Source organism: Macrobrachium rosenbergii, chromosome 53 (assembly GCF_040412425.1).
Source record: "Macrobrachium rosenbergii isolate ZJJX-2024 chromosome 53, ASM4041242v1, whole genome shotgun sequence".
In the NCBI taxonomy this organism is placed as follows: Eukaryota; Metazoa; Arthropoda; class Malacostraca; order Decapoda; family Palaemonidae; genus Macrobrachium; species Macrobrachium rosenbergii.
Window position 1 is genome coordinate 48,887,561 of NC_089793.1, and position 12,587 is coordinate 48,900,147.

Below are 12,587 nucleotides of genomic sequence, written 5' to 3' on the forward strand. Positions count from 1 at the left end.
AATATTGCAATATAATGTGGTACCCACACTACTGAAAGGATATTGCACTAATAGAGAGTGTACAAAGGTCATTTACAGCTAGAATAGAAGAAGTTAAGGACCTTGACTACTGGGAAAGACTACAATTCTTAAATTTATATAGTCTCGAAAGAAGAGAACACTACATGATAATCCAGGCATGGAAACAGATAGAAGGAATTACTGAAAACATCATGGAGCTAAAAATATCAGAAAGAGCAAGCAGAGGTGGATTAATAGTGCCCAAAACTATACCAGGAAAATTAAGGAAAGCACACAGGACATTAATCCACCACGCACCAGCATCGATAATGCAGCGTCTATTCAATGTGCTACCAGCTCATCTGAGGAACATATCAGGAGTGAGCGTAGATGTGTTTAAGAATAAGCTCGACAAATATCTAAGATGCATCCCAGACCATCCAAGATTGGAAGATGCAAAATATACCGGAAGATGCATTAGCAATTCTCTGGTAGATACCAGAGGTGCCTCACACTGAGGGACCTTGGGCAACCCGAACGAACTGTAAGGTAAGGAAAGGTCTCTCGTTTCACTATCATTCATTCTCTTCTGTCACTGGTTCTCTCATTTATTTTTCTCTCTCTTATTTTTACGCTATTCCTAATTAGTATTCTCCTAGCTATCATTACATATATATATGTATATAATATATATATATATATATATATATATAGTATATATATATATATATATATATATATATATATATATATATATATATATATATATATATATATATATATATATATATATATATAATATATATATATATATATATTAATATATATATATATATATATATATATATATATATATATATATATATATATATATATATATATATATATATATATATATATATATATATATATATATATATATATATATATATATATATATATATATATATATATATATATATATATATATATATGTCATATTTCATTTATGCCACATTTAAATAAACTACGTTTCTTAGTAAATCTAAGATAATTCCCAATATATATCTGTACTGATCATGAAAGGAAGGCTATTGTGAAATCTCCGTTTGGTCAAACCAGACGCAGACGTCATCAATAAGTACCTGTGTAGTGCTTTAAGACAGTGCGTCATCATACATTAGCATGCGTTTGCATAAACTCAGCGTTCTCCTTTGCTCAGAGCTGGAGGCAAAGTCACGTAGCCGTGGGAAGTCCTTGGGAACGAGGTCATATGTTTGTTCGTGTGTGTGCATCTTAGTCTTGCTATGTAAGAGTGTGACAGCTTAGATATTAGATCGACATGGGAGATCATCCTGTGCAGACCAATTGTATTCTTTTGTAAATAAGTCTTTATACGAAATACAAGAAAAACCACTATGGAGTTTGTCTGAAATCCTGCAGAACATTGGTCTGATCTTCCAAAAACAGTCTTATTCTACAGCCATGAAGAAACTGAAGATGTCATAACCAAACTCTGACTGAGTTCCAAACACAGTCCTTATAACTAAACACCAGGAGGAATTTCTGATGAAATACTTTCTTATAACATATATATATATATATATATATATATATATATATATATATATATATATATATATATATATATATATATATATATATTTATATATATATATATATATATATATATATATATATATATATATATATATATATATATATATATATATATATATATATATAGAAATCATCAACACACAATCACGTGTGGAACAGAAATAAATTTCTGACTCACGTCGGATCGAACCCAGGTCTCTCAGGTGGAAAGCAAGGGCGTTATCCACTGGGCCATACAAGTCTAAAAGAAGTTGGAACCTGAGAGCAACTGCACCCAAGGAATTACCTGGGCAAGGTAACTGCTTGCATACCAGCGAGTTTTCCCCAACTTCCCACTCAGTAATGACCCAATAGACAACATTTCATTCGAATTATCCTTCTGAGTGAATAAGATAGAAATCATCAACACAAATCACGTGTGGAACAGAAATAAATTTCTGACTCACGTCAAAATCGAACCCAGGTCTCTCAGGTGGAAAGCAATGATAAACAGGTTCATAATACTTCAATTCGTCAATTCGGCGTTATCCACTGGGCCATACAAGTCTAAAAGAAGTTGGAACCTGAGAGCAACTGCACATTAAGGAATTACCTGGGCAAGCTAACTGCTTGCATACCAGCGAATTTTCCCCAACTTCCCGACTCAGCAATGACCCAATAGACAACATTTCATTCGAACTATCCCTTCTGAGTGAATAAGATAGAAATCATCAACTCACAATCACGTGTGGAACAGAAATAAATTTCTGACTCACGTCGGGATCGAACCCAGGTCTCTCAGGTGGAAAGCAAGGGCGTTATCCACTGGGCCATACAAGTCTAAAAGAAGTTGGAACCTGAGTAAACTGCACCCAAGGAATTACCTGGGCAAGCTAACTGCTTGCATACCAGCGAGTTTTCCCCAACTTCCCGACTCAGCAATGACCCAATAGACAACATTTCATTCGAATTATCCCTTCTGAGTGAATAAGATAGAAATCATCAACACACAATCACGTGTGGAACAGAAATAAATTTCTGACTCACGTCGGGATCGAACCCAGGTCTCTCAGGTGGAAAGCAAGGGCGTTATCCACTGGGCCATACAAGTCTAAAAGAAGTTGGAACCTGAGAGCAACTGTGTTGATGATTTCTATCTTATTCACTCAGAAGGGATAATTCGAATGAAATGTTGTCTATTGGGTCATTGCTGAGTCGGGAAGTTGGGGAAAACTCGCTGGTATGCAAGCAGTTAGCTTGCCCAGGTAATTCCTTTGCAGTTGCTCTCAGGTTCCAACTTTTTTAGACTTGTATGGCCCAGTGGATAACGCCCTTGCTTTCCACCTGAGAGACAAGTTTCGATCCCGATGTGAGTCAGAAATTTATTTCTGTTCCACACGTGATTGTGTTTTGATGATTTCTATCTTATTCACTCAGAAGGATAATTCGAATGAAATGTTGTCTATTGGGTCATTAATGAGTCGGGAAGTTGGGGAAAACTCATTGGTATGCAAGCAGTTAGCTTGCCCAGGTAATTCCTTGGGTGCAGTTGCTCAGGTTCCAACTTCTTTTAGACTTGTATGGCCCAGTGGATAACGCCCTTGCTTTCCACCTGAGAGACCTGGGTCATTTCCCGACGTGAGTCAGAAAATTATATATATATATATATATATATATATATATATATATATATATATATATATATATATATATATATATATTTTATACATACATATATATATATATATATATATATATATATATATATATATATATATATATATATATATATATATATATATATATATATATATATATATATATATATATATATATATATATATATATATATATATATATATATATATATATATATTTATATATATATATATATATATAAATGGCATTTGTAGCTTCATGATTGTACATAAATCATGGTGTGATAAAAATTTCATAATAAGAGCTGCATGTTCCAAACATAACAATGAACTATCATAATGGAAGTGGGTTAATGCTGAAGCTCAGTATAAATTCCCCGCTCTTGATGGATAAACAAGTACAGCAGATTCGGCATTTACTTACAGTATACCTCTTTTGATGGGTCAGTGGGTAAAACATCGACCGGAGTTGCTGGAAGGTAACTGTGTCGAGGGATCGAGACCCGGCAGTACCGATCCATGTATCACTTATAAATTCTCCTTCCGTGATCATTTCCCATCGGGGATATTCCCAAAGTAACGTGAATTGGATATTAAACGACATTTTTAGCTTCATGATTGTACATATATCATGGTGTGATAAAAATTTCATACATGTATGCATGTGCGTGTGTGTGTGTTGAGCACCTGACATGCAGGGCAGTGGTCATACACGGCAGGGCGTTTTCGGATTCAGCACTGTTCAAGCGTAACTTGGCACTTCCTGTGCAGATTCACCTTTATCAGCCTTACCGGAGGGGCTTGGAGACAAGAGACACTGAGCGGAAGTTGATTCAGTATGGAACTTTCCAAGAACACTGTCTGGTTACAAATCCGGATTTTAAGGAGTTTCTTTAAGGGGTTGTGTGCTCGTTTGTCCTAATGAGAATGGCTGAGAAGGCCAGTGTGAGATCTTTTATGAAATATGTGGTATTGTGGCTGCTGGAGCTATAAGCGATAGACATGGAAAATCCGAGATCCCAATTGCCTGCTGAAAAGTTAAGCTGATTGACATTCAGTGCATTGCCATGTATTTCATTATTTCTTTTATATCTGTGGGTTTTGGTGTTATTTTCGAATTTCCTTTTATGAGTTTCTTTTTATGATATTAAGGAAAATGTCCAGCATTAGTTTATGTTTTTTGTTTGACAGATGAATCTTGGATAGACCTCACACAAAAGTGTAAAAAGCATGGGATAACTGTTTTAGACATGTCTTAATTTGAACTGCAACTGCTTTAGACATCTGTCTTAATCTGAAATATAATTGTTGGACTTGAGTAGTAATATGGAACTTTTAGTGTCAGTGTTGGGAAAGGGAATTTGGTTTCTCTTTTGTTCCCACTTACTTTTATTGATGTTTGAGGAGGTGGTTTAATAACCTGATTTTAGCTTATTTCTATTTAATCAGTGTCATGTTAGTTTGCAAAATAACGCCTACTTTTGTAACTCACGTTTAATTTAAAAACGCCTGTTTAGTTGTAGGATTGTATTAGAGTTCATGAGAGAGAGAGAGAGAGAGAGAGAGAGAGAGAGAGAGAGAGAGAGAGAAGCTGATCTTCAGCTGAGTCTGCCAACTTCACAGGTAGGTGAAATAACTGAAGCCCTTTGGGCTTAACATATATATATATATATATATATATATATATATATATATATATATATATATATATATATATATATATATATATATATATACTGTATATACATATATATATATATATATATATATATATATATATATATATATATATATATATATATATATATATATATATATAATAATATATATATATATATACTGTATATATATATATATATATATATATATATATATATATATATATATATATATATATATATATATATATATATATATATATATATATATATATATATATATATATATATATATATATATATACATATACTCGTAAATATGTGTGTGTGTACAACTGAATCACGAAAATATGAAACGTGATGAATATATAAATAAAGATAAAATTCATGAAGGAAACGGAAACACTGGATTGCTGCGAGGCCTTTCGACACTTACGTCCTTTACTTAGCAGTTTGCTAAGTAAAGGAAGTAAGTGTCGAAAGGCCCCCAGCACTCCAGTGTTTCCATTTCCTTTGTGGATTTTATCTTTATATATATATATATATATATATATATATATATATATATATATATATATATATATATATATATATATATATATATATATATATATATATATATATATATATATGTATATATATATATATGTATATATATATATATGTATATATATATATATATATATATATATATATATATATATATATATATATATATATATATATATATATGACAAGAAGTGAGACACATTCTACCCCAATGCGAGTTCCCTGAACTGGAAGATCCACCCACGGAGCAATGTCTATGGGTTGCAAAGCCCGAAGAATGGTGCCCCCGTATGCCAGCACCGCAAGAAGAATGGCCATTCCACCAAACTGTGCCACTCCAAGGCTAATGTGCCCCCAAAGCAACTCTCCAAGCAAGCTGACAGGACCCCTTCCCATGGGAAGTCTACTCCTGACACTGCTCTCTCCTCCTCAAGGTCGACCCCAGCGAGGTCTTGCCATGATGCCTTCTGCATAGACTGCATCAGGAGGGCCATCGATCCACCTCCTTCCAGGGGTGCAAGAAGTACTACCCACGGGAGGCAGTAGTAAATCTTGCCCTAGGTGGCCAACCTGTTGAAGGGGCAACCAGAACGTATGTGCTTATCGCAGCCTCAACCACTCCTCGCAGCCCCAAGAATGGCTGCAGCTAGTCACCACGGGTTCATCTGTCAACATCATTTCCAAGAAACAGGTGCCCCCAGGTGCCATTTTCAACTGAGATGAACAAGTGAGGGCTGGCTGGCTGAATGACCGAATGGAGGATGTCCCAACGGTGCATCTGTAGTTCATTGACCAGCTATCTCCCAGAGAAAGTGAACACCTCTTCAGGGTGGTTACATCGATTGCTGTGACCTACCTTCTCCTCTGGGCCAAAGCATCCAGATACTTCCGTCCCATTCTGCACCAGGAGGAACTGATAAGGGTACAGAAGGAAGACCCTAACCTACAACACCTCCGGACTGATGCCCACACGACAGAAGAGGTACTTTTTGATGACATACTATACCAGGTAACCCGGGGACAGCACGAGCCTGCCCAAGTGATTCATCGGCTAGTAGTGGTACCTCACACCCTTCAGCCAAAGGTCCTCCAACTGGCTCTCAACGGGATCAGAGGACACTTCGGGGTCACCTGTACTCTGAAGGCCCTGAAGAAGAAGTTTTTCTGGCCCAATATGAAAAAGTCAGTGAAGGCTTTCATTTCCTCGTGCCCACATGCCAGATCATTGGTCCTCCCAATGAAGTTGTCCCCAAGGCACCCATGAAAAACATACCCTTCGTAGGTGTCACCTTTAAGGATGTCATCATTGATTATTATAAGCCCCAAGGGTGCACCAAGAGTAAAAGCAGCAACACCCATTGCATAACCATCATTGACCGGTTCACCCGCTACCCTTAAGCCATTCTGTGCGAAGCGAGAGCTTGAAAAATGTCGTGGAGGTCCTCATCAAGTTCTTCTGCCGGTTTGGGATCCCCACCATGATTCAGACATCAAGGGCAACACTTCACGTTGCAGGAGTTCTGAAGCAGTATGGCGAGCCACAGCTTCTGCACATACATTTCATTCCTTACCATTCTGAGAGCCAAGGGATAGTGGAGTGACTCCACCAAACCCTTGGCACCACATTGGCTAAACTCGAGCATGAAGGGGGAGGAACTTGGGAAGAGATCCCCCCCCCCACCTTCACAATCTCTTCGCCATTTGCCAGAAGCCCTCGGAAATGCTCGGGTACAGCCCCTTTAACTTCCTGTATGTCCATTCAACTAGGGGCACCCTCGACATACTATACAAGCCCTTGGCCAAACCAGAATGTGCTAAGTGGGCCGAGGAACCCCCAATATCCAGAAGAAACTATGAGCTGCTTAGACAGTTGCACAAGCTATGGAAAAAGGCCACGCAGGAATGGGTGAAACTAAGATTAGATAAAAGTGCAACAGAGCAAGCTTTCGAGGTTGTCAATGAAATCCTGGTCCTCTGTACCAGTGCCACAAACCCCAAAGAACCCAGTTCAAGGGGCTGCACTGAGTACTGCAGAAAAGAGGATTCCTGAACTACCTCAAGACTATGGAAAGAGGCATGTAAAATGGCTACACATAAATCTGCTGAAACCCTACCATGCATTGCCAGGAACCGGAACTGACAGTGCCCAGCCCTACCACAATGGTGGGTGCCCTCGCCACCTTGCCACACCCGACTACCAACTCTGAACTCCTGGCTAACGTAGAACCGATCACTCAGGGCTTGACTGATCAACAATGCCACGATATTGTGCAACTACTGCAACAACATCTGCTAACAACACAGGGTCAACTGGGATTCACTGTCGTGACTGAGCACACAATCATTATGAATGAAAACACCACTCCCATCATCCAAGGCTACTACTGGGTCAATCCGCAGCAAGCAGAAGGATCCAACAACAAGTCCAACTGCAACTTGACCTGGGTCTGGTAGAGGAGAGCTGCAGCCAGTGGTCCTCCCCAGTTGTCCTAGTACCAAAGGACGATTGTGCATCGATTTTCGCAAGCTGAATGAAGTTACCAAACCAGAGCCATACCCTCTGCTGTGGATTGAAGTACACATGGACAGCTTAGGCAGTGCCCTATTCCTCAGGAAGATCGATTTAGAGAAGGGGTACTGGCAGGTGCCACTGTCAGAGGAGTCACCCCCCCTGACAGCATTCACCATGCCAGTGGCATGTAACAGTATGAGGTCATGCTGTTCAGCCTTAAGAACGTCCCAAGCTACTTTCAACGTCTCGTGAACAATGTCCTGGCTGGAATAAGGCATTGCATTGTGTACTTAGACAATATTGTAATCTATGCTAATTCCTGGGAAGAACACCTGGGCATTCTTAAGAAAGTGTCAGCTGCCCTGCAACAAGTGAAGTTGGTCATAAGCTTGAAGAAGTGCCAGACAGCAGTGACAAACTGATGTCAAAGAATGCCAATGTCAGAGCCATCAGGGAGGTGCCTTAGTCGAAGATGGGAAAGGATGTGCAGTGATTTTTGAGAATGGTGCAATACTTCAGGAGGCTCATCCCAAACTTCAATGACCTCTTCAGGGGAAACCAAACCAAACCTTCCAATGCATGCCCAACCATCTAAAAGCCATGCTCACCAACCAACCTGTTCTTTACACCCTGAACTATGAGCAACTGTTCAACCTGGCAGTTGATGCTAGTGATGTAGGAATTGGTGCTGTTATTTTCCAGGGAGATGATGGCATTTGGCACCCAATTGCCTATTATTCAAAAAAGCTAAACTCAGCCCAAACCAAATACAGCACAATCAAGAAAGAGCTCCTTGGCATGATTCTCGCTATGAAGAATTTTGAATCTTATCATGCGGATCATAAATTTCCCTTGACCATCCTCACGGACCATAACCCCTCAAGTATCTAATTACGTTCAAGAATCAGAATAAGCACTTAATTAATTCGTTGGTGCATAGATTTGCAGGACTATGACTGGCACCAACAATAAGATTGGAGATGTTTTATCCAGACACTAAGACACAACCCCAGAGCCACGGAGTAGCCTGGCCTACTTCCAGAGAGCAGTGCCCAGGCCTCTCATTCCTGAACATAATGCCTGAGATTTCTTCCTTCCTTGATGCTATTTTTCTTTGATACCTGATGAAATTGCAATTATGATCATTGTTGAGCCTTCACCTCCCAAGTACTCTTTCCATGTGACACAGTGCTAGCTGCGTTGAGTATCGTGGCACCCTCCTAACGTAATCCCACACAGTACTCCCAATTTGATACCGCCTCAAGGCAAAACTAACAGCATGAATTTGCAACCTTGATGTAATTGTACCAACAAAATAACGAATAAATTTTGTTAATCAACTAACCTTAGTTTAGACTGTATGATTAACTCTCACAACATGATTGAGTATTTGATGATTGATTAGGCCATGACCATGGCATTTAACATAAAGTGTAAATTCATAAAGATGTTAGCATTAAATACTTTGCAACCACTGCCTCTGTAACTGATTTATGATCATAAGACTTTATTGAGAGTAGTCAACTCCTGCGTTTAATGTAATTCCATTATCATTAATGTCACCGCAGAAGCTTGTAAACTTGATTTCATTAAATAAGACATTCAAGAGAAGGAGAGTAAGATGAGGAGCAACTTGAGGCAGACATAATTAAAGGCATAACATGCATAGCTCGTACAAGGCCACCCCACCCGCCTCAAATAAGAATAAAACAAAGGACCAAAGAGCACAGAGAACTTGTTTGTCAGGTCAACTAGACCCTCCAGATTTGGAGTTTCCCTATTCCTCATCTAAGGCACCACCCCCCTCGGATCTTTCCTGGAAACGGTGATTCTCACTCTCTTCCTCTCTCACAGGACCCTGGTGTTGGGATTAGTGGATTAACAGCCACCAGCACAGCCAGAGAACACCATTGGCAAGGAGAAAGTTAGTGCAAGGCCAGACCCTACCTTCCAATGATTGGTGCCAGAAATTAAGGTGCGGTGCCATGTGGGGACCGCATGGCCCCAACTTCCATCATGCATCTGTGACTCGTGGGTCAGACCCCATAAAAAGGGAGCCGCTGACCGGCGCCTGAAAGAGACTGACTTGAGATTCTGAGAGAACCAGACAAGAGGCGCCACAGCCTTATTCCTTTGCCCCCCTTTACCTCTTGACCTAGCATCTGCCAGTCATAACTTTGCCTCACCCCACCTCCAAGTGCAATAGTCCATCGTCAGTAACCCACGAAGACGTCCTTGAGAACAAGGTAATGTGAGACATTGAGATTGCAGGTCACCATTCCTTCTTCTATTACTAATTTTCATCATATCTTCCTTTCCATACCTGGAGTAATATTAGTGACCTGTTTGTTGATTATTATTTTTGCACTGATGAAGTATTATTATTGTGTTTTGTGAATATTTATGAGAGAGGAATCCCCTGACTTCAACTGAACCTCCTCAGTTTCAAAATCCATTCATCAGGTAACCTCTTGACTGTATCATTGTAGATCAAACCTGACGCTGTGAACCAACTCTGCCCCATCTATCTGCTCCCATCACATAATCTAAGACGGGAGTGTTCTTGTAGAATCCAGGGTCGTCATTTCAGATTTTTGTTTTTGGGGGGGGGGGCAAAGACGGTTTGGCCAGCGAAGTGAGCCCAATCAGCTGAGTTTTTTTTTATTTTGAGCTATTTTATGCGTTTTTGAAGCCACATGAGCAAGGTATTTCAGCAAAAATTATATACTCCCACTACTATGTTTTATCTCATCATCACTGGTAGCTAGTAGACAAAGATCAACAAACATTATAATTCAGAGAAATTTTATATATTTATGATTGCACATTTAAAAAGAAAACATGCTGTTACTTCTTTGGGCTTGGGGGTGAGGGGGCCAAGTTGAGGCTTGTTGGGGGGGCAACTTGGGTCTCGGGGGGGCCGGGGGCAAGTTGAGTCTTGAGGGGGCAGTTGATCCCCCAGCTCCCCCCTCCCCCAAATGACGCCCCTGGTACTAGAATCTTCCTGCATCTAGTGCCTAGAAGGCCCTCTCCCCCATAGAAGTAATTCACGTTTCACGTCAATCGCCCTTCAGTAGTGCAGGCCCACGTTCTGAGTTTTGCCCCCTTTTAAAGTAATTATTATCAAGTGTTTTCTCAAGTATCACCCATTGCTGTAATGTGTCAGGACCATAAGGGCCCTCCACAACCTTGAATTAATTGTCAAAACATTCGTGTCATTATCTTGAGATTTTTTCTTATAATTACTTGTATAATTGATTGATTGAATGATATTGTTGTGTGGAAGCATGGTCAGATGCGACCTTTCCCCCTCCTTGTGCCAATAAACTCAAGGCCCCACATTCATATATATATATATATATATATATATATATATATATATATATATACACACATATATATATATATATGTGTGTGTGGGGGGGGTGCGTGTGTGTGTGTGTCTGTGTTTGTGTGTGTGTGTGCGTGTACCTAGAGAGAGAGAGAGAGAGAGAGAGAGAGAGAGAGAGAGAGAGTTTGTTACACTACCAGCTACGAATGCCAGAATTTTAAAAACGTTCCAAATCTTTTCCAGTAACTCAGATAATCAAAGGAATTGGTGATGATGTTTAGTAATCAAACATAGATTCCCTGATGGTATTTCCCTGAACAGTAAGACAGCTGTTGTAGAATAATTGGTTTGACAGGAAATACTAGATAAAAATTTGATCTCATTTGCAAGCGTGGCAAATGAATTTATTTACTCATAACACTGAACATGATAATGGTTCAGAAGACTGCATTATTTAAGATTTGTAGATTTTAGCGTTCCTCTGTATTTTCTTATACTTTTAAGGTTAATCCTCTTCATTCATTTCTAGTTTATACTCCAAAGACTGTTGCATCTGAAAATTTTTCACGGTCAAGCTGAACTGTTCTATTAAAAGCTCATGGGACGGATATTTCTAGTTTATCTATATCAGATCCATCATTCTAAAACCCAGTTCTTCCCATATTATGGTCCACTCCTTCCTGATTTGAACCTGACCATATGTTGGCTCCATCACTGCTCTGATTTCCCGCAGTCATTCAAGTCCCTGCTGTTTATAACACTTTCTGCACTACAGCAACTCAACAGTGAATACATTTTTTCCCTGACATTAAGTATGATGCAACCCTACTCTGGAGTTTTAAAATTACTATCCCTCATACAGCTGCCCGTTATATTTTGTCCCGAAAAGTCACTGATTAATCATTTTCCCACTTGAGCTATCAGTATATTTTTGTTTTCTTTTGCTCAGAAAGCATATTATGATCAAGCTTGAAGAATATGGCTTTAATTTCACTCCTAAAGCTGTTTTCATAAAGCTTACAGCAACAGGAGCCTGTAGGGACAATGTTTAGTATATTTGAAAAACTACAGTTCATGGATTCTTATCCCTTCATTGTATTATATCTTCCAGTCTTTCAAATTGTTTCGTCTTAAAAGGCTTTGACGATCTTGTACCAAACCTTAGGGAGTTACTTTCCCTAAGAATCTATTAGGCAGATTTTTTAAGGGAGATTCTACATTACATACCGTAAGGCAACCAAATTCCTCTCTTCTAAGGACAGACCGCTTTAGTCAGCACATATCAAAGATGAAGTACAGTT